Source organism: Rhinolophus sinicus, linkage group LG11, assembly GCF_036562045.2.
Source record: "Rhinolophus sinicus isolate RSC01 linkage group LG11, ASM3656204v1, whole genome shotgun sequence".
NCBI lineage: Eukaryota > Metazoa > Chordata > Mammalia > Chiroptera > Rhinolophidae > Rhinolophus > Rhinolophus sinicus.
The window spans coordinates 60809163-60831841 of NC_133760.1; the positions used below are offsets into that span (position 1 = coordinate 60809163).

At 42.8% G+C, this 22679-nt stretch overlaps 1 protein-coding gene across 5 annotated transcripts in view; it reads left to right on the forward strand.

Annotated features, from left to right (window-relative positions):
* Positions 1-22679, forward strand: part of CREB3L2 (cAMP responsive element binding protein 3 like 2) — a 205600-nt gene that overhangs the window by 133305 nt on the left and 49616 nt on the right. The window contains exon 1 of one of the 5 annotated variants that reach the window (XM_019750577.2): positions 12982-13092. The exons of 3 other annotated variants lie outside the window; for them this stretch is intronic. The gene's annotated coding sequence lies outside the window, so the exon portion shown is untranslated. Of the gene's footprint in view, positions 1-12981; positions 13093-16157; positions 16300-22679 lie in introns of those variants that run through there. One more of the 5 variants, XM_019750565.2, reaches the window with a different exon arrangement.

A 22679-nucleotide genomic window follows, 5' to 3' on the forward strand; every position in this document is an offset into this window, starting at 1 on the left:
TTCAGCAGAGGGCGAGTCTGAGCATTTCCACGAACAGAGCACAGTGACAGTGGTCAAGGTGATAATCCACCGCCTGTAGGTGCGATGCTGGGCAAGAGGAGAGAACGCTTCATTTCCCCAGGAACCATATACCAGAGAGAAAGGGAGGAAGAACTGGTGTGGAAATGGGGAGGGGGAGATGTGATGTGACAGAGGAGTGACTCCAAAACACCACAGCAAGAGTTGAGGCCCAGCGCCTGGGTCCATAGAAAGAGTCTCCTGAGTGTCATGTTATGGCGAAGGTGGGAAGAAAGACCCTTCTCCAGAGAGGGTGAGATGGGAAAGGCCGCGATCCCCCCAGCTTTGGGGCTCTTGGCTGTGGGAGTGAAACATTCAGACTCACCTTTGTTTTGGCTGTAGGGGGGGAGGGTCGCTGTGGCGGTATTTCCCCCAGTTTTAATTCAGAGGACTTCCGGCACTTTCCCCCAAACTGCTGCTTAATTATACCGTGGCCTGATCTCAGGGACCTTGGACTCATTAATTTAAATAGTGAAAACTGGAGTCAGTCACGAATTTAAAAAATTTTTATCTATCCTTTCCAGTTTATAAATAATTTGGAAGAAGAAAATGAATTTCATACAGAACATAAAGATTTCATTTAAACATTTAAGTTTCTTACTAAAGCAGATTTATTTTTTAAGGCTACATTTCTTTTTGAGTGAAAGGAATAATTCAGTTTTGAGTTTTAAATGATAAATAAGGTTATATTTATTTGTTCATTTAAAAAAAACGCATGCTTGACTTCAGTAGTGGCTGAGTTATGGCAAAACTCGTCACAAATGTACACAATTAGTAGGTGGCATTTCTGTGAATTTCCAGTGGTTCCCCTCCTGATGTCTTCACATGTGTGCTTCAGGTTCAAGGGATAATTGGTCCAATGATGTCTTTTATTGGATAATTCCAGACTAATTACCACTGATTCTGACCATCACATATTCCTGCTTCTCTCTCTCTCTCTCTCTCTCTCTCTCTCTCTCTCTGTCATGGACAGGCTTTGGCCAATATCAATAAAATTCCAGTTCTTTTGGCAGAATTGCAGTTTGCACAACTATTTCTTTTATTCTTTTTTCACACATTTCCTCCCTCCAGACATATATAGTTATTTACTTTTGCATGTATTTATAGTCCCTTTATTTTAAGCCAGCATTCTCATGAGAAGCCTATGTTATGAGCTCAGCACTCACTATTCCACAGAGGCAGTGTCAGGTAATGGAAAATTCACGAGTTCCTATGATCACACAGGTGGTGGTTTAAGTTCCAGCTCTTGCACCTCAAACCATGTGACCTTGGCAAGTTACTTAACTTCTCTGAGCCTCAGTTTACTGCTCTATAAAATGGGTCTAACCATATTCTAATAGAGTGGTTGTGAGAATTTACAATGTAATGTGTATAAAGTGCCTTTATAAGTAGAGGTTCTTGGATTCCCTGTTGTTTTTTTTATTAAAGAACTACAATGGGGATATGAAGTAATGGGGATTAAAAAAACTAGGGAAGGGAACATAGAAGAGAAATAAAGGGAAGGGAGTGAATAGTAAAAAGTTTTTGAGGTGAGTATTTTATCATTCAATTTTCTGCTATACTGGCAAGCTCAGTAATAAAATTGGATTTTCTGAATATCGTACCCTCTTTCCTCACTGCATGGTAAATGATGCAATTTACCTAGGATAATTTAATTTGGTCTTTCTGACTTTGATTTTCATCATGATTTCATTCACCCTAGTTGATAGAATATTTGAGAAATCATTGGTCTGGTTCTTTGTCTTCAAGGAGTTGAGTGCCAGTCAGACATAGCATCATTTCTTCTCTTCCAAAAAGTTTTTGAGAGTGGTGTATGAGTTTTTGCTGCATAACAAATTGGTGACTTAAAACATACAACCATTTATTGAGCCTATAATTCTATGGACCAGCAATTTGAAAGTGGCTCGGATGGATAGTACTTCTGCTGATCTCAGCTGGGCTCACTCATGAGTCTGTGGCCAGTTGTCGGTCAGCTAGAACTCTCTACTTCTGGAGGATGGCTGGCAATTAGCCAGAGTGAAAGAGGAAGTGAGTGGGTGGGGCTGCTGGACCTCAGGTCTCTCATCATCCAACAGGCTAGCCATGGCTTGTACACACAGCAGCTCAAGTTTCCAAGAGGGAGATGGGAAGTGCCAGACGTCTGAGACAGGTTCTGTCCAGTTCCAGAACTTGGACAATATCACGTCCACCATATTCTGTTGGCCAGGGCAACTCAAAGGCCATTCCAGAACCTGTGAGCAGACACATAGAGAACACCTCTTAATGGGAGAAGCTGCATAGTACTGACATTTTTGCAATCTTCGCAGATAAGGACCATACAATTCTCATTGATAAGTCAATTCTAGTTCCTCGGAGTTAATAGATTCTTTGTCAAATCTACCATAGTATCTTCTGCTTTTATTTTCATCCTTCCCCTCCTCCCATAAAAGAGATGCTTAAGTTATTCCTTCCCTCATATTGTGGCCAGAGCTCGAGTTTGTAAAGTGCTGGCACCAGAGATTGACCCTGACCCGACTAGTCCTTCCTTGAATTTCATCCCTGACCAGATCCACTCACCCATATCTAAGCAGTGGCCAGACAGAGTAGGGACGTGTCAGCTGGATGACCTCGCTGGAGGCTGCTCAGGTGGCCTTGGCTCAAGAGCAGCTTTTTCGTTGTCCTGATGCAGGGGTTTGGGGGAAAGAGCCACTGCACTTACTTAACTGGACCTCCTGGAACATTCAGACATTGCATGGCGGCATATGCTAAGCAGAGAAGTTTGTTCCTTAAATAAAATTATTTTGAACTCTTTTTAATCCATCAGATGGTCTCAAGCTGCTGGGTTTGTTTGAGGCACTAGGGATTTAAATTCTGATCATTTTGAGGGAGTGGAAATTCTAGTTATTTTCCCAGACACCAGATTTGAGATCTCGGTGGTTGGTCTCTAAGTGCCCAGCTCAGTGAGGTTCTTTTTTAACTTGAGTACTGTTCTGACTTGTTCGTCTGTTAGCCCTAGTTTAGCCTTGTATGCCCAGGGTAACGCCAACTCCCTGAATTGTCTTCTGGCCTATCCGTTCTAAACTCAACTTTATTCCTGCTGGCCCCAGGGAATTGCATGCACAAGGAAGGAAGAGGAAGGGTCAGGTAGCTGCTTGCTTCCCTCAGTGACACTGGAGCTTAGGTACAGTGAGGACGTGGATTTAGGAGAAAATTAGGAAGTGATTGATTCAGTTTAACAGCTCCTCAAGATGTCAGTGGGTCAGGCCTGGCATAGAACTTGCTAAACACGGTGCCTCTACCATCTGGGAGGAGATGCTGTGTTATAATCATTATGCCACTCTGTGTTACAGTAAACATTAGTCCGAGCTCATGTGAAGTGTTTTTGCGTATTGATCAATGAACACCTTGGCATAGCAAAGAGATAAAAGTCCCTGCATTGACCACTCTTCTTGTGAAGCAGGTAAATTGAATAGAGGGAGTAGGAATTATGTGGATTAGTGAAATACTCTCCACTTTCCAAAAATGAAGGAAAATCATCCGTCTTCTCTTGAGTTGAAGAGTTTTTATTAGTTGAAAAAATGGCTTGTTTAGGTTGCAGGTGCTGTATTTTTTTTTTTTTTTTGTGGGAGGTATTCAGGGCTGCATTGAGATTTCAGTGTGAAGGGTGACTTGGAGTTGTGGACCGAGGCGGCCCCGGGGACGGTCAGGACGGGGCAGAGATAAGGCAGGCAAAGCATGTCTGTTGATTTATCCAGCGTGTAGCTGGCTTCTGCCATGTCTCGGCGCCGCGTTAAATCCTGTGGTCACATCCCCGAAGAGCAGGAAATAGGCAGTTAAATACCCACAATGTAAATGATAAAGGCAGTGAGAGAAGTAATGTCAGGGGCTCTGGGCTCACTTGGGGTGCACGGTAGCATGACTTTCTGGGTGAGTGGGAAAAAGGCTGGGCTACCAAGTAGGAGTTTTCCAGGTGGAGAAGGAGGGAAATGGATTCTGGGCTGCAGCAAAGGACGCTTGTGTCTGAAGGCAGGGAGGTGTGATGAGTACTGTATATTTGGGAAAATCCATAACATCTTGTTGGGCTAGACTAGAACGGGGGCTGTGTGTGTGGAGACGCAGGAAGAAAGGACGACAAAACGTTTTGAGAATTTCAATGTACATTAGGGGTGATATTGGATTAAATTCACACACACTATTATGAGAAAGTCCTGTACTTTGCAACATGAAACATTCTTCATCTCCAGAAGCAGCTCTTCAACAACTGGGTTAATTGAATTTTGCCACTTTCCTGCAAGCAGCCGACTCCTTTTCCTAGAAAAAGGTGAGCAGATTCAGCTAGTCTTGAGGAGTGTTGCTTCCCCTGTTTGAATGTCTAACTTTTCAGGTGAAGCGTTTTGCTGTAAGTGCTGACCACAACATTCAGAACCTGGATTGTGAAATACAAATTAAAATAACTATCATCGCTGTTTCAGTATGGCGTTTCTGGGCTTTGGCTTCTCAGAAAAGATTCAACTCGGCCCTCTGATGGATTGTCAGCACCCCAAAGGTGGAAAATGTAGGGTGAAATGGCAGTCGGAAGGGGCTGAAGTGGGCTTGAGAGAGCTGTTTTGATTTGGAGGAAATTTGAAAAATGTTTTGTAAAAAAATGTTTCAAGCATATTGAAATTGTTCCCTACGAGTTATATCTTATTCACATCACTCAATCAGTGCTTTTAAATTTGATTTACACCCTTACTTATAAAGAGGGAAAAGCTGTTTGTAAGTAATTATAAGGCCTTTTGAGTCTTTTCTGATTTGAAGGTTTACATTCCTGAGGTGAATTGACTGGTCTTGCCATCAAGCACACAGTATCTGTTAGCACTTGATGGCAGCAAAATCTGAGTCCTGGAATCAAGTATTTAGTTAGTGTCTTAAACATCAAGTTAGGAATGGGTTTAAGTGGATTGAAAGGGACCCAGTGAGAGAGAAATTTTACTTGTAATGAGGAAGCCTTCAGATTTGAATCCCCAGAGATGTTCCGTGTGTAGCCTTGGGGAAGTTAGTTCTTCAGTCTTTCTGAGCTTCAGTTTTTTCCACCTTCATATACTACCTGCCTCTTTGACTGGGGTTCTAGTTTTATCTGTAACATTTCAGTTCTTTTTTGAAAATCTGAGGCCAACAAAGCAGGTTTACATTGTAAGAGTCTGGGCGTTGAGCTTCAGGGGTATCTGTTAAATTATTTTCTGCATTATTCTTTATTTCAAATTTTTTTCCAAATTAGAGCAAAGTTTTAATCCCAGCTTGTTACAACATGCCAGGGGCTTTCACGCAAATTTCTAGGCTCAGAGTATTCTGGAACCTGATGTATATTTTGGCTCAAGGTGCTAAAGGGGATGATGAGTGAGGTGGTAATCCTGAAGAGCGAATCATAAAATCGCTGTTGTCACATGTCTCTTGTGGCTCTTAGCAAACGAGGATGCCACTTGCTTCAATCCCTCAGGCCTTTGCTGCTTGCTTCTGAGAGGAAATGTCCGTGAACGCCTGCATTTTCCATGCCTGTTTGATGGCCTCTTACTCTACAAAAATGGAAAATTGGCAAGGGTTTCTAACAATGGAGTGGGAGGATATGGCCTAACCACTTGGAAAAGGCTCGCCTGGTGGGAAGTGGAAGTCAGGAAAGTAATTGATTTATTTCTGCCATTGATTATGTGCCTCTAGCTGTTGGTGAACATGGAGTGGCTAGGTCAGAGGAATGCTGTGCTGGAGAGTTTTCTTTGTTGTTCAACAAGAAGCCAGACTCCCAGTGGAGGGAGCAGGGTGGGGAGGCTCTGACATCACCAACGCGGGCTCACTGCAGTTTGGAGCAGGGACACTCGGAGCAGGGCCTCCTGCGTTGGGTTCTCCATGACTGAGAGTGTCGAATGACTAAGTACACCTGGCTTAGGCAATGTCTGCCATTTCCTTTCTCCTCCTTTGGAGGTTGAACAATTGTCCTGGTTTGCTTGGAATGGAGGAGTTTTTCGAGACGCAGGACTTTGGTGCTACAAAGTCTGGGCCAACTGGGGCAGTTGGTCACCCTCCCTTCTAGCCCCTCTGCCTGTGTCTTCTGTCTCTTGCCTCCTCTCACTGCCACGCAATACAGTGAGTACCCCCAAATCCTTTGATAATGGTTCCGGATGAACTCGGCACATGGTGCACCAGGGGAGGTTGGCAAAAGGAAATGATAGCGTTGCTCCTTAAGTAGTTCAGACCTAAGTATGACTGTCTTTGTAGAGTGTGATGCCACCCTGCCATGCCCCCGATAATTTCTTTGCAGCGTGTTTCCTTTTGCTGAGTGTTTATGAAAATAGAAAGCTGAAGCCATTGCACTTAGAGGCACGAGGCACCTCTGAGAGGACCGGAAGCCACAGCCCCCTCCTGGTTCCACTTCTGCTTCCCCTGGGAGCTACCTACTGTTCTTACCTGGAGGAGCAGGTGTAGTTGTAAACTGTGGATGTGTTCCTTGATTGATTACTCGTCTTTTCAGGAAAAATAATAATATACAAGTGGACTAAAATTAAGTAAATGCTAAAGTCCTGTATTTTTGTTCCTAGTGTTCGTTAAATGCTATGGGTCATTTCACAATTTTAGTTGTCATTGTCAATGTAAGAAACCTCCAGACCTATAGAGAATTTTGAAGCTTATTTGAGCCCAAACTGATGACAATTGCCAAGAAGCAAGATCTCACATGCTCCAGAGAATGATGGTTTTGAAGTTTCTTTAATGCACTTGGAAGTAAGGAGGGAACTACGGACTTTCTCACTTTCTTTTCTTGCTTTCTGGGAGAAAGCAAGGCGGGATTGGATTACAGGAGAGTTCACAAGATTATGTGCGCTCTTGAAGGTGGTTATACCTTTGAGAGGTATTACTTCTGGCATTTAAAAGGCGTGTTTAACGTAGACACACAAGCACAATGGACAGGGCTGGCTTAAAAATCTTTCACTAAAGAAGTTATACCAGTGAGGAATTTGTGATCAGATCGCCCTGTGAGGTTACTTTCCGTGGAGCCCATTTTTCAGCCACATCATTTTAGTTCTCCCTCATGCATAAGTAGAACAAATCCGACTTGTATCTCAAGGTCAAAGGGCAGAATTCTAGTTATGCTTGTGGAACTTCAGAATCCCAGACAGAAGCCCGTGCAGGGAGCCCTTCAAGATTTCGATCTTCTCTCCATTAAGAGTGACTGGATTTTTTTCTCCTTATGCTTCGTCAAGAAAGTTCCATTTATTCCTCCATGTTTGCTGCTCACAACCCCTTGCTTCTTTATCCTCCTGGCTAAGTTACACGACTGTGTGATATTACTGGGCTGTGTGAAAAGTCATGATTATATCAAGCGTCGAGCAGTTGCCTAGAAACCATCATGAAAACAGGATTAGGTAAGGCATTTTTTCTATATTACAGCTGCTTTCTGATTAAAACGTGATATTAGAAATAACTCAGTGTCTACCTCTTCTTGGTCTTAAAACACATACAAGTGAAAAAAGAATTTTTCAACAGAGACAAAATGATTTCTCCGTAGTCACATTTCAAGATGGTCCTCACCAGCCCAAACCTCCGTGCCTCCACAGCACCCCGCCCACACCTCCCTTTTGGGAGGGTCATGTGTAAGGGATTGTTGGCCCTTTTTAAAGAATATTAACGTAAATCAACAGCAAATCTCAGACACGATTATTCATCCATCAGTCCCTCGGACCTCAGCCAGACTGGAGTATGTGGAGAAAAGTTAGACGGCTGTTGCAGTAATTTGGTCATGAAGAAGGAATGTGTTATGTGGAGTTGAAATTAATCAGCTAAGTGATAAGCAGATTTTTCAACAAAACACCACGAGGGGCTCATCCCACTTTAAATCAACTGCAGTGAGTTCCAGAGAACTAGATCTCTAACTCTGAGCCCTGTTGTCTCCCAGGAATAGATCAGGATGGAGTCATTGGGAAGTATGCACGTGACTGACGAATTCTGAAACTCCTCCCGGGATAAGATAGATGGGTAAATAAATGATGATGGCTGGTGTGGGGTCAAAGGAGAACAAGGAATCAGGAAAACCTAAGAGTCGGTATGTCAGCAAATATTCACTGACTATTTCGGCCTTTCAGGTGTGTTGGTGGGTGGGGTGGGGTGAGGTGGCTGTGGAACAATGAGCAAGATGGACAGAACCTGTAAGGGGGCAGAGGCCAAGCAATGAAAGCTGGAGCCGGTAAATAAATAAGATAATTTCAGATAATGGTAAATGCCAGGAAGATGATAAAACAGGGCATGTGACTGTAGTTGGAGGTGTAGGCGTTTCTGGGGTGACCTTTGAGGTGAGGGGTTGAGAATCTGAGGACCTGGGAGTGCTGTCAAACCAGCCGTGGGGAAGTAGGGAAGGAGGCTGAGTATCTATCTGACAGCGATAGTAGAAATCAAAACAGGAGGAGAGCTTTCAGTGTTGGATGATAAATCAGATCCACATTGGAAAGCTCTTTCTCAAGTTTCTCAGAAAAATGAATCAAACCTCACTAGTTCCCCCCAGGGTTTTAATGATGTTAGGATGGTTGCCTAACGCAGCATTAGTCAGAGTTGACAATAAGGACTTATGTATTTTTCTCCCAGTTGTTAATGGTAGGAGTTATTTTGCATATAAAATTTTATTTTTAAACCATGGCAAGAGCACATTACCTAAGTTGGAGAAACAAGAACACTCTTCCTCGTTTCCATGAACCTAGAGACTCTACTGTCTATTTAGTATATTCCTTCCCTGTCTTTTTCATGTATATCGTTTTAGATAGTTAATAGGGAGCCCTTTCATTGCATAGCAGATATTTGCCCACACACACGTCCTCAAATGTATATTTCGTACTCACACATTTTAATGACTAAGTGTAGTCCATTCTGTGTTTGGAGGTAGTTCTGTTCTATAAAGCCTCTGTGAACACTGAATGAACGAACACTGAATCACCTCCCCTCGGGACCTGGGTTCCTGTGAGCTTCTGGTCACAACATTTTAATCAACCAATCCGTTCATATTCTTGTTTTATGTGTGTTTCTGCTTAAAGACACCTTAGTGAATATATGTTGTTTGTCCATTCACATTGAACTCATGCCCTCTTCACTATAGCTCATGCCTGAACCAAGCTCACCTCACCCACGTATTTTCTCCATAGGGGGCTCCACAGTTTTCTTGGGCCTAGAACACTAGTCTGCACTTCAGCACTATGCTTGGGGGTCACTTGAAGCAGCAAAATCACCAACACAAAGAGCAAATATGTGAAAAATGTTGGCACCAAATGGACCATGAAAAGGACACTTGTTTACAGGATGAAAACTGAAACAGAAGGCAGAGAGGGTCGCCTTGTCCAACCTCGGCTGGGAATGTGCGCTTCAGGAAACTCAGATTTTTGTCGCTCTGCGCATATTTTCAGATGACTGTGAAAGCGCCATAAGTATTGATTTGTGGGTTACTGATAAATTGTAGCAAGTAGGCGAAGTTGCACATAGCGAGTCTGCATATAACGAGAATTGGCTATTGTATTGCTCTTCTCCTGACTGGCTTTGCCATGATTAACTGAACCAGAAATGGCTCACGTTGGAACGGTACACAGACACGCTTCTGTTCTGGGGTTGGTGGAGCCGCCACAATTCCTCTTCACTCCCCTCCCCAAACAAACCAAGTCCTGAGAAAAGCACTACAGGAGATAGCTCAGAAGCAAGAAGGAGGTGATGCGTCTCATACGGGGCGATGTTAATAATTCCACTTACTATTGTTGCCCTGTAGTACAAGTGGAAGTCAGGGGGTGTGATACCTCCAGCTTTGTTCTTTTTTCTTAGGATTGCTTTGGCTATTCGGGGTCCTTTGTGGTTCCATACAAATCTGATGAGTTTTTGTTCTATTTCTTTATAAAATGCCATTGGGATTTTGATGGGGATTGCATTAAATCTGTATATTGCTTTGGGTAATATGGCCATTTTAACTATGTTGATTCTTCCAACCCATGAGCAGGGAATATCTTTCCATTTCTTTGTGTTTTCAATTTCTGTTAAAAATAGCGTATAGTTTTCCGTGTGTAGGTCTTTCACATCCTTGGTTAAGTTTATTCCTAGGTATTTTATTCTTTTTGTTGCAATTGCAAAAGGAATTGTTTTTTATATTTTTTTTCTGAGATTTCATTGTTAGTATATAGGAATTTTGTGGAGTTTTGTACGTTGATTTTGTACTTGGCAACTATACTGTATTCATTTATTGTTTCTAATAGCTTTTTGGTGGAGTCTTTAGGGTTTTCTATATATAGCATTGTGCCATCTGCAAAAAGTGACAATTTAATTTCTTCATTCCCAATTTGAACGCCTTTTATTTTTTTCTCTTGTCTGATTGCTCTGGCTAGGACTTCCAATACTATGTTGAAAAGCAGTGGTGACAGGGGACAGCCCTGTCGTGTTCCTGAACTTAGAGCAAAGGGCTTCAGTTTTTCACCATTGATTATGATATTAGCTGAGGGTGTCATATATAACCAAGGTGTCCTTCGATAGATGATTGGACAAAGAAGATGTGGTATATGTACACAATGGAATACTATTCTGCCATAAGAAAAGATGAAATCGTGCCATTTGCGACAACATGGATGGGTCTTGAGATTATTATGTTAAGCGAAATAAATCAGAAAAAGTCGAGAACCATATGATTTCACTGATATGTGGGATATAAAACTGAAAGCAACAAAGGAACAAGACAAACAAATAAAGAAACAAAAACTCATAGACAATAATTTAGTGGTTACCAGGGGGCAAGGGGGGAAGGGGTGGTAGATGAGGGTAAACAGGATCAAATATATGGTGATGGAAAGAGAACTGACTTTGGGTGGTGAACACACAATGTGATATATAGATGATGTATTACAGAATTGTACATTTGACACCTATGTAACTTTACTAACCATAATCACCTCAGTAAATTTTAGTTAAAAAAAAATTCCTCTTACATTTATGAGGGCTTCAGCATTTGCCAAGTTCTTTGATGTGGTCTGTGTGATCAGATCTCTACAATGACCTAGTGAGGGAGATGGAATTATTGCCTTCATTTTACCAGAAAAAGACCCACATATGAATTGATGGTAAGCATACCTGACCTTACCTGTCTTTCTGAAATGCCTGTCAGGCATTGTGCTCCTAACAGAGGCCCAGCGAGTGAGTGTTGGTCCTTTCTTTGACCAGAGCCTGCTTGGTGAGAATAGATGTCTCCTTGGAAAGTGCAGTACCTCTCATGTGGCCCACATGCGTGACAGCATTCACCCACATTTTCACCATGAAGGATTGGGAGGCATACGGTGTAGCGGAAAGAAAGTGGCTTTCACAGTCAGAGAAACTGATTTTGATTTGAGGGCTCTGTCCCTTCCTTAGCTGTGCGACTTTGGCCACATTCTAGAACTTCTCTGAGCTTGCATTTTTTTCATTGGTAAATGAGGATGATAATATTACTTGATTCATGCATTTGTTGTGAAGGTTTAATGAAATAATGAAATAATATATTTAGCCACTTTCTTCATCATCCCTCTGATCCTGAGAACTATGTTGATAAGGAGCTTATCAGTAGATTCTTAGAGAAAACCAATAAGTAATCTTGTCGGTGACTTTTGTTTCCTAGCAACTCTGCCTGGAGATTACCACCTTCCAATAGCACCGTTTTCAAATAAACGGCGTGCGTTGGATTCTGCATCGATGAGTGTCTAAGCTAATGCCACTCTTTAGTTTTAATCTTTCATAACACATTATTTTCCCCTAGGGAAGAAACATAAATGTTTCAAAATAAGCATCAATGAAGTCTCCCTTGGGTTTGTTCCCTCCTAATCTTGATCAGGATGTGGACAAGTTTTATATAATTGCTAACTGTTGAATGAAGTGGTGGAAGATCCTGGTTAAATATCACAGCCCAGGGCAAATAAGTGGTGTGGCAGAGGCTAGTGTAACACTGGTGCCCACTTTATTGATGGGAAAGTGAAATCGAAGGCAGTGACTTGTACAATAAGATCCCCAAACTAGATAAAACCTTCCCAAGCAGCCAACCTTGGAATTACTAGACTTGGGAGGCATATAAAACGATTGCTTTTCTCCTGATAATTTTGCAACTCAATGAGAATATGTGGGTCCTTTATAAATGGTTTTGCGATTCAGTTTATAGCTATACAACACAGCGTCTGGCATGTTCTTTTTTAAACATCTGTGTGACATTAGCAGATGAAACCCAACTGCTCAAGTGCTCTTAAAATGTCACTGTAAACCTCACAGTGGCAGAGGTGATGGGGGTCAGTAATCTGAATGCTAAACTCCAGGTCCAAGTGACTGTTTCTTTCTGAACTTTGATAGCTGGTATCTGCCTGAGAGAAAACAACATTTGTTTTTGCTGGCTTTGCCTTTGAGATTGCTCTGAGCCCAGTGACCTCTGGACGCTGATAGGAGCTGTAGACGCATTTCTCAACTAGCTAGAGGGGTTCTTTCATGTATAACTTGTTTGGACTTTTCCCTATTCTTGTGTAAAAATGTCGCTTTATATTTCTGATGACTTACGCACAGCCATCCTTAACAAAACTGACAGGGACAGTTTCCGGTGTTCATGGCTGGTTTTCATGGTCATCACTAGAGCTGCTTATTTAATATGTGGTGCAGCTCACAGAACAACGGGAACAAAATGTATTGGAAATGTCTTTTAGGAGCTTGTGGTCTAAGATACATGGATGGGGATGGCCAAACTTATTTTCATGAGGCTATTTTCAGTCAAACACTAATACTCATGCCTGTGGATTCAATAGGAAAATGGAAACTTGGGACTGCTCATGTTGAACACAGCACACATTCGAATAGCCAAGAGGACTCTTTCAGAGGTTAATATTTACCTCTACTGATGCACATTGACCGAGATGCATCAGTATTCCATTTCCTTCTGTTACTTGCAGTGGATAGCTGCAAGTCAACCATCTGATCGTGAGAAGTCAATAGGGAGAGGGAACTTCCATTGCATTTATTTTCGTCCAACTTTATAGAGTATATTTACAGGAGATAGAGAAGGTGCAGGTAAGTGTTGGTTCCCCCAATGGGGCTCCCTTGGTTACCAGCTAAGTGAAGCGTAGGCACTAGCTGAGAAAAATAGGTGGCCCATGAATCGAGTTTTGGGATAATATACCAATACTATATAATATTAACATAAAATATAATAATAATGAATATTGTGATATATAGTATAATACTAATATTAATAAAATAATATAGTACCAGCCTTAATAATGGACTAGTAAGCATGTTTTAGGCAGTCCTGGTAGGTCTTCAGATGCATGGCAGTATCTCTGTCTCTAGAATTCAGCCGAGTTGCCTGACGCATAGTGAATTCTTAATATTCCTTAGGTGAATCAAAGCCCAAGAGATCAGTGAACAAGAGCAAGACACAGGAGCACAGAGGGCTAGAGACAGTGAGTGAAGCAAAAGCGTTGTCTTATAAGGTCCCCAGTATGAGGCCTAGGAGAGGAATTGTTGGGGATCAGACGTGGAAGTGGCTTGTTCATGCTGCTAGAAACCAGAGCGGGAGGACCTGGGAGGGAGACTCCAGAGCTAGGAAGGTGCCAACTCAAGCGCAAGTTGTGCCAGAGGGACCCTGGCACAGTGTAAGCCTCGCGCACAGACAGGGCTGGGAAGGAAGCGGATATGGACATCAGTAGTCCAGGGCCTACGCCTGCCAAGCTAGGCTGTGACTAGCCTTTAGTTAAGTTAGAAAGGTGTCCTATAGAAATGTGTCTACTCCTTTCCTTCCAAAATTCTTCCTCCTTTTTCCTCTTAGTTTTCATGTAAAAATTTCCTTTAAAAAAAAAAAAATCCGCTTGATCTTGGCCAGACTATCAGGAAAAAGAGATTTCTCCAAACCTCGATCTGTGCTCTGGGAGGCCAGCTATGGAGTCACAGCTGCCATCTTAGCTTTGTTTCCCAGGCGTGCACAGAGGGAGGTGAGACAAAACCCAAGGTTTAAGAAACAGGTGGAGTGCCTCAGGCAAATAGGGGATAGGAAGAGGTCGGTAGAGTTACACTCCCCCATTTGAGGCTGACTAAAAGGCCCAGAGTGTCCAGCCCTACCTTTATCCTCAGGATTTATTTTTTCCTGCATGAATATCCTCAGAGAGGGGACAAGAAGAGTGCAGGTGAGGGAACGGACAGGTCTGTGGCCCGTTGGTGGGTACATTCGTTTTCTGTTGCTATGTAATAAAGTACCACAAACTTAGTGACTTAAAACAACAACATGTATTATCTCAGTTTGCCTAGATCTGGAGTCTGGGCATGGCTTAGCTGGGTCCGCTGCTCAGGGTCTCACTTAGCAACCTGTGTCAGGTGTCAGCTGGGATGGCAGTCTCCACCGAGCCAAGCATCTTCTTTCAGAATTCTTGGCAGAATTCATTTTCTGGCATCTGTAGAACTCTTGGCCTGTTTCTTCCAGGCTAGGAGGATACTTCTAGATCTTCTTTGAAAGGGCGTACCTTCTTAGGTCACACCCACTCAGGATAATCTCCCTTTTGATCAACTCAAAGTCAATTGAAATGGGACCTCAATTACAGCTGCAAAATTGCCTTCATCATAACGGACCCTGGAACTCACAGCGCCATCCGTCATCGGGACAGACCACACTCACGGGGGTCTTCCAGGGTGTGTCCACCAGGGAGCAGGAATCTTAGGGTCACCTCAGAATTGAGCCTGCTGTAGTGGGTAGAGAGAGTGAGCGGCCCGTGTGTGTCTATTCTCTCCATTAGCAGACTGTAATTTGGGAAGGGGGCGAGGGGATTGAAGTGTAGGAACAAAGGTATTATTTTAGGTATTTAAGGCTGGTGGCCCCGAGTCATGAGAGAACAGAAACCACAACTAAATACAATTCATGGTTAAAAGCTTAATTGTAGTGGTCAAGGGTGGAAATTTTGATTTCTAAAAATAAAAGTGTTACTAATCGATAGTTGTTGGGAGATGTGTCAGGGCCCATCCTGGGAAGGAGAGGGTGAATAAAGAGGAGCTGGTTTCCAGCGATTTCACTTCTACTGTGTATAAAGTTCCTGATGACTGAACTTCGACTGTGTATAAAGTTCCTGATGTTTTCGAAGACAGACCCTGCATGTATGTCCACTTGTAGGTTGCCCTGCTTTTTGCAGGAAGGCCCCGTTGACGTGGGTCCTAATTGCTCTCAACATGAAGGACAAAAATGAGAGAGGTAATTTCTGTCCATTTAACATTTAAAGAAGTGTTAGGGGGAGAATAAGGTATTATTGTCCTGGAGAGCGGTCTGTCTTTTAAGCCTGCACCTGCCAATGAGTTATTATTATTATTTTTTTAGTCAGGAATGAGGTATAGACTATCCATCTTCCGGGCAGAAAATGCTGTCCCTGTTCAACTATCCTCACTGTTCTTTGTTCCCCGAGGACTATTTAAACCAGATCTCACTTAATTTGATTAAATGGAGTCTGGTTTTTTTTTTGTTTTTTTTTTTAAATAAAGCTTTCCCCTCTCATTATAAACCTGTAGGTTTTCACTGTAGAAAATATAGGTAAGAAGAATTAAAAAAACACATCTGTTACACTCTGCAGCAGTGCTGTCAATTTTTTGCCAGATATTCGTCCATCCATTTCTCCATTATAGCATTTGTTGACAGTTCTCTACTTTATAATTGGAAATATAGGGAATTCAGTTTTTGTATTATATTTTCACTTTGGTCTATAATGAATGTGAACATTTTATGGTAATATATAGGGAACATAGACTATCGAATGGCTTTTTACTATAGCGTTTTTAATAGCTACTTCCTTACATATGCCATAATTTATTGAAACAATTTCATATGGGCTATTTCAAGTTTCAGGTAGCTAGATAGATGACAGCCATCGAGTCAGGGTCATCCACTTTTGATCGGTACCTTTTTTCTTAGTGGTTGTGGTCCTGTTGTTTTCACCCGGTGCTCACTTCATTTCTCTTTATTTGTTAGGTGCTCTAACGTCGTCGGTACAGTGCTTGCTGCTTGGACAGGCAAAACTTGTGTTTTGTATTTACTTTTCCCCTGGTCTGTTCCCAAGGCTACGTGTAGAGTTCTTAAATACCTTTTTTGTGAGCAAGAAGCCCTAACAAACAAACCACTTTGTTGAGACTGGAGTATTAGCACTGGCACAATTTACTAATTTTACGGCGCGTTACAGACATCACGAGTCAGCGAGGCCGTCCAGCTGCACCTTCGTTCCACACACAGACTCTGTGTACGGCTTTGTGAGTGGCTGTTTTTCTTTCCCTTTCCCTTCTAAATGGGCTGCTGGTGGCAAAAATCTGTTTAAACAAAAGTGAGGAAAGGATCAGTTCATTAGAAGCCCAGGCTTTAAAAGTTAGTTCGAGGGTTAACCTATTAGAAACCTGAACTTTGCAGATGTTGAAATATTATAATCAGTGGGGAAAGGGGGACTCAGTTATTGGTGGGTCATTAGGCGGTGCTGGGAATACAATTCCATGATCCAGACAGTCATCAAGAGAAGTTTTTTGACACAGTACCGTGTTGCACATGAATAATGAAAATAGATCCATGGAAAGAACCTGAGTTAACGTACAGATTTCTCATGATCTAGCTGTCTACATACTGAAAGTTTGCTTCTTTCGCTTTTTTCTGGAAACATATGGTAGCACTCTAGGGAGGGGAGGCTAACCAGCGTTTTGTACTCGGCTCTGTACTTGGCAGGACAATCCCAATCAATGAAGAATCTTTTTACTTAAAATATCAGCGTGGTCTGATTGGGACCCTCTAAGCACGTCAGAGCTTTTTGGTTTCTTCTAGGGAATGGAGCAGAAAACATGAAAGTATGGCCATGAATTTTTCTGGTGCTTCCTAGAATTGTCTAGTCCCCTTTCTCTCTCCCCCTTTTCTCATAGACGTTCTCCATAGCGAAGGCTAAAAGGGTACTGTCAGGGGGAAAGTAGAGCAGCACTTTTGAAGTCTAGATTTCTCTCCATCTAGACTTGGCCTGCAAAAGTTGAGTCATTTTTTCTGACAAAAGCCTGTATGTTTGTTTGTCTCATAGACCAGCTGTTCAAAGGCGGAAATCAGCCTGTACTATCCAGCTGTTAGCTCAGCCACCCCCAGGGGAGCTAGTTCTCTGCCAAAGGAGTCTCAGAAAAGGCCAGAATGAGGGAGTTGCAGGGAACACTGACTCAGGCTTAAGATTTGTTTTCAGGCTGTTGCAGTCCCTTAGGTGACAGGAAGCAGAGGCTGCCTACATGTAACTGGTCTCAGAATGTCAGAGCTACAGGGGGCCCCCCGGAAACCAGCTGGTCCTACTCTTTTATTTTATAGTCTAAGAAAAGAGACTCAGAAGTTAAAATGACTTGCCCAAGGTCCCAGAGCCAGGTTGTAACAGACCTAGGTCTATATCCAAACCTTTTGATTGTAAATAGAGCAATGTTTCTAAAACACCAGTAGATATATTGACTTCTTATATTATTTATTAATGAAGCTTTGCTGACTTTCTTTCCAAAATACTCCCCCACCCCCACCAAGACATTGCATCATTGTCACATTTAAACCTATGTAATTTCAGAGACCATTGGCTTTATGGGTAATGGAAAAGAATCCTTTACGGCCAGAAGGCAAATGCTCCCTATTCATGATGCAGTAAACAGTTATCTATTGCTGCCCAATCATGAAAAAAATGTAGAAGCATTGTTCCCCATTGTTTTCTGGGAGGCAAGTACTCAAGCTGTTTGGGAGCAAGTTTTCACGTGTGGAGTTTGCACGCGTCTCCCCGAGGGACTGGGAGTCTGTTCAGTTTGCTCATTGTCCTAACAGCTGTGAAATCACTCGATTTCACTTAGGATCTTCCTGAGGAAGAAGATTATGGTCCCTTTTCTTTTCTCCTCTTTATATACTCTTCAACCCCCCCAAGTTCCACTGAAGGCAAAGGGCAGGGCTGTCGCCAGGTGGCAGGGACTCTCCTGGTGGCAGAAGCTCCTGTAGAAGAATACCTTTTGGAGTTCCTGGACTCCGTGTCCAGAGCAAGACTTGAGAAGCCCCCGGTGGGAAAGATCTGGCTGGGCTGCCACATAGAATCGGGGTCCAGGATCCTTGAGCATGTCCTGGACTTTCTTCCACAACCAAGTTGCTCATTTTTCTCCCTTTCTGCTGGGGCACTGTCACGGTCTTTCCGATGATCTCATCTTTCCGGTTTCCTTGGGGGTTTCTAGGCATTTTTTTTTTTTTTTTTTGTCAGGAGTACCACTAAAGTGGGTTTGGCTGTGACCACTTCTCTTATAAAAGTTTGAATGAGAAGTTTGCCTACAAATTATAATAGCTGGTTAACACAGAAGGGGGGGTGAAGACACACATGGGTGTGATAGAGTGTTGCTGATGGTCTGCGAGGACTTGCAGGGGAGAGGAGACGTGTCTGAGACTGAAGAGATGGGCCTGGTTTCCCAAGGGGGAAAAGGGAGATTTTTCAGTTATGAGTGGGTGAACTGAACATGGAGCTTCTTGCTAAGCAAATCGGCAAATTAGAAACGTGTGTGAGATCCCGAAGGATAAATGGTATTTAATGAGCCTCATAATTTTGTATAGTGTTACTATGCTGCTAGATCAGAGAAATGCTTAATAATTTGCCCCAATTTCAGCAAGGCATGTAGTAATAACAACGATAAAACAGCTAACATGTATTGAGCTCTTAGTGAAAAGAACTGTTCCAAGTGAATAGAGAAACATCAAATTTTGCTCTGTTTTTGGCAGGGAGGGTTAATATTTCTTTATCTTCTTCATTTAAAGTAGAATTTGCCTCTCTAACCTCTTTGTTTGCAGTAATGGGACTGGAGTGAATGACTCAGTTTGGAGCAGTCAGTGTGGGCTCACAGAGAGCTAACCAGTGGTTTTTCACTCCTTGCTGTCTCAAGATATCCTATCCTGACCAGGCTGTTGAGCTCCTGGATTCTAGTAGCATTTGGAGACAAAAGAGGGTTTACTGCTTCAGCTGGTTGGGTTTTGTAAAAGGAAGGAACACGCAGGAGCAGACAGCCAACGGGTGCCATACTCCCAACATTTACTAACTGGCTATTCAAGGTGGAGGGAAGAAACACCTAACTATGAAGTAGCTTTCACGTTTACACTTCGCTAATGGTTCTCAGCCCATTTTCATTTACCATAGTACCATGTTAGATTTGGATCAGACTATCTGTGCATTCATTTTACCTTCTCGATGAGTTTGAAAGGCAGATTCTGGTTTTCGTCATTCCAGATGGAGTAGAGAGTGTGAGTGATTTGCCCAAGGTTACTGCCAATAATTACAGAGCTAATGAAGGATATATATCTCTGGCTCGTGACTCTAGTACATAAAGCACTCCTTCAGACAGTTCAGATGGTGTGTTTCAGCAGGCCAGCCTTCCAGAGGGGTGGAGCATGAGCTTGAGGTCTGACAGAGCAAAAGGCTAAGTGGCCTTAAGCCAGAACCTGCCTGGGCCTCCCGGTTTGGCAACCTGTGGGATTCCTGTTGCTCTTATCTCACCTGTGGGATCCCTGTTGCTGTTATCTCAGGGTGAAAGGGTGCCTTCTGGCAGTGAGTCACTCCCTGTGCATTTAAACAACAAGGCAGACAGTGCCTGCCAGTTCTGAAGTACTTTCTCTTTTCCTCAGTGTGTTACTCTAGGGATGAGATTATCTCAGTAATTCTGACGACATACCTGGCTCATAAATAAAGGATAGGTTTCAAGGGAGTTGGCAATTCTCTTTCCTGGAAACTTTATGGCTCCTTTAATTTTTTATACCTCACATGTTGGGCAATGGGCCTTGACCCAGATACAGGAGTGTCCCGTTGCAAAACATATGTCCTATTCAGAGAATTCCACGGAGGACGTTATCCGTTTGGTGATCCTTATGTTTAGCCACCATCTTTTTTATTGCAGAATCTACAGTGCAAACAGGTTAGCCCTCAATTCTTTGGTTTCATGTGCTATCCTGGGTCTTGGTTTTCCCAAATTAGAATGACCAGGTAGGCTCAGCATTTCTTCAAGCTTCATCAGTCTGTGAATGGGAGCCTGTTATCGTCATCAGAAGTTTTTCTGGAACGGCAAACTATCAGATTTTAGTTATTTAAGGGTATGACCCAAGAAAGTATAAACAATGACTCTTAGCTTATGCTTTCCTTGAAGAACATGAGGGAATGCCCTAGGTGTTTCCTGGGTGTTTCTCCCTTAATCTCATAACTGATTCATTTGCATAGAATGAAACAAGGAATTTTTTTCCCCACATCAAATGTTAAGCTAAGAACTGCTGTAGACCATTCAGGATTGGATTGCATTTGGAGAAAATACTTCGTTGCTTGTTTGAATGATGAAAGATTACGTAGTTTAAAAGGAGTCAACATTGGTACATCTCCCTTGAAGCAAACATCATATGTAAAAATTCATATTTATATAAATAAATTAAGGGTGACTCTTTTTACAACAAACATACCCTACCAATGCATTTATAATAGAATTCCTTTAAATAGGCACGCACAATGCCATTGCAATTCGATTAACCTATTTTGCATACTTCTTTTACAAAGAAAGGCACATATGGATACCACAAAGCAAAGTATATGTTTTGGAACAGGGCTCTTGAAAAAACAGTTTCTGCTACTGCTGGTGACATTTCAGTAAAGTAAATATCACTTTAAGAAAACAAAAAACAAAACCCAACCCAACCTCTCCCGCAACCTCTTGTGTAATAAGAGTTCCAAGGCTCAGCTCCAGATTTATTTTGAGAAATATGTAATGTACCTAAATTTTTATAACAGAGAAAACTTGGGTTCCCTTGAACTTTCATTATAATTGGGTTTGACTTGTGAGCCATTTTATTTCTTGTGCCTTTGACAAAGCTGCCTTTTTTCCTCCTGGTGGGCATGCGGCCATTTTTTTGTGGGGTATGTACACAGGACACATACTCAGGGCACATACCAGGTGCAAGAACCCCTCAGGTCTCAGGTAGCTCTCCTTGAAGGCGACCTGCTGGGAGGAGAGGAAAGAGCACCTCCTTCCTCCTTCCTCCGTCTTCCTCCCTCCTCCTTCCTCCCTCCTCCACAATACAGGCAAGCTGTGTTTTGCTGGAGGGAAACCTTGGTTTCTAAAGTGAACTTGAGGCCTGTACTTTAAATTATTTTTCTGCGTGTCTTTGAGGCTTTGGGGGTTGTCAGCTTGCCCCCCCCCCCCCCCATCCCCTACACCCATGGCTCCAGTCCTTGGAGCATTCTGTGCTCTGGGCAAGGCTCCTAGCTGCGATTTTCCACTAAAAACCCTTCTTCCCCTGCCTGAGAGCCAAAGCATCAGCCAGAGGCCGGCAGCAAAGCCAGCCCATTTCCAGGCATCACACCTGGAGAATGGGATCTTTGTGGGGTGCAGACGGTGAATCCCGGGTAGGCCTTAGGCTGGCTCTCTCACAGGGAGCTGCGGGGTCCTGCTTTCTGAACCCCTTACCTCCCGTATCCTGCCTTCTTCACTGCCTGATGATAGAGTAGCTGGGGCAAAGCTAGGGCATTTTTCTTTAGGTGGGAAGCTTCCATTAGATTCTCAAAAGGGTCCACACATCAGAAAAAAAAGCTGAGAAACTACTGATCAAGTCCAAACTCCACATCATTGCTCTCCCCCGTCCCAGAGAGAGAGAGAGAGAGAGAGAGAGAGAGAGAGAGAGAGAGAGAGAGAGAGGCTTTTACAGACAAGGAAACTGAGTCCAGAAGGGGTGGAGTGACAACCAGTAAGTGCAGCTGGGACTGTCTCCCGTCCTTGCTCTGGCCCAGCACTCTTCAGTTAGTTCCTGTTGGACGCACCTTGGGAGGGCAGAACTGCTTTGAACATGCTCTGTGAGCACGTTGGTCGATAGCGGAACAGGACATCCGTTTCCGGTAACTCATGCAGTGCAGTGACTTGCTCCCAGTAGCTGTTCACTAACCGTATTGCATGGATGGCCCTCAGTTGTGGGCAATACAAGGAAGAGAGCTTAGTAGCTTCATGCAACCAGATGTTCGTGTTCATGAATTATGAATCCTTCACTGTCCTGCTTTATTTCCCCTGCCCAGATCCAAAGCCACTCTTCACTTGCAATCTCCTTTGACAATGAGTTGAATGACCTGCAAACACAAGTGTAAATGCTTTAGCGCCGTGGTCATGTTTTTTAAAGAGAGGAATTTATGGAAGGCTAACAGTTTCTCCTACTAATTTATCTGATTTGTACATTTGTGTATGCGTTTTAAACATTTGATGGCACTTATTTGTAATTGTGGGGAGGCCTAGGCTCTACGTCAGATTTGTTGACTGTTTGGCTGGGCTATTGCAGAATGATACTGGATGGAAGCAAGTAGTTGGTGAGTGCATATGGTCTGAGCTCAGTGCTAAAGCTCAGAGAAGGGTGGGTAACAATGTCTACCTCTGGGTTATAGACTTTCTAAGGTGTAAGACAAAAGATTGAAGTTGGCAATGAAAGGAACATCAAAGAAAAGTTAAAAACATGTCAAATTAAGTAATACTTTTTGGGAGGGCTGGAGCTGGGAAGTAAAAGATCAATTCAAGCGGTGTCTATCTAGGATGACTGTAAAAGAAATAGATTCATCTTGTCTTAGCTTCCTGATCAATACAGAGAAAAATCAAAG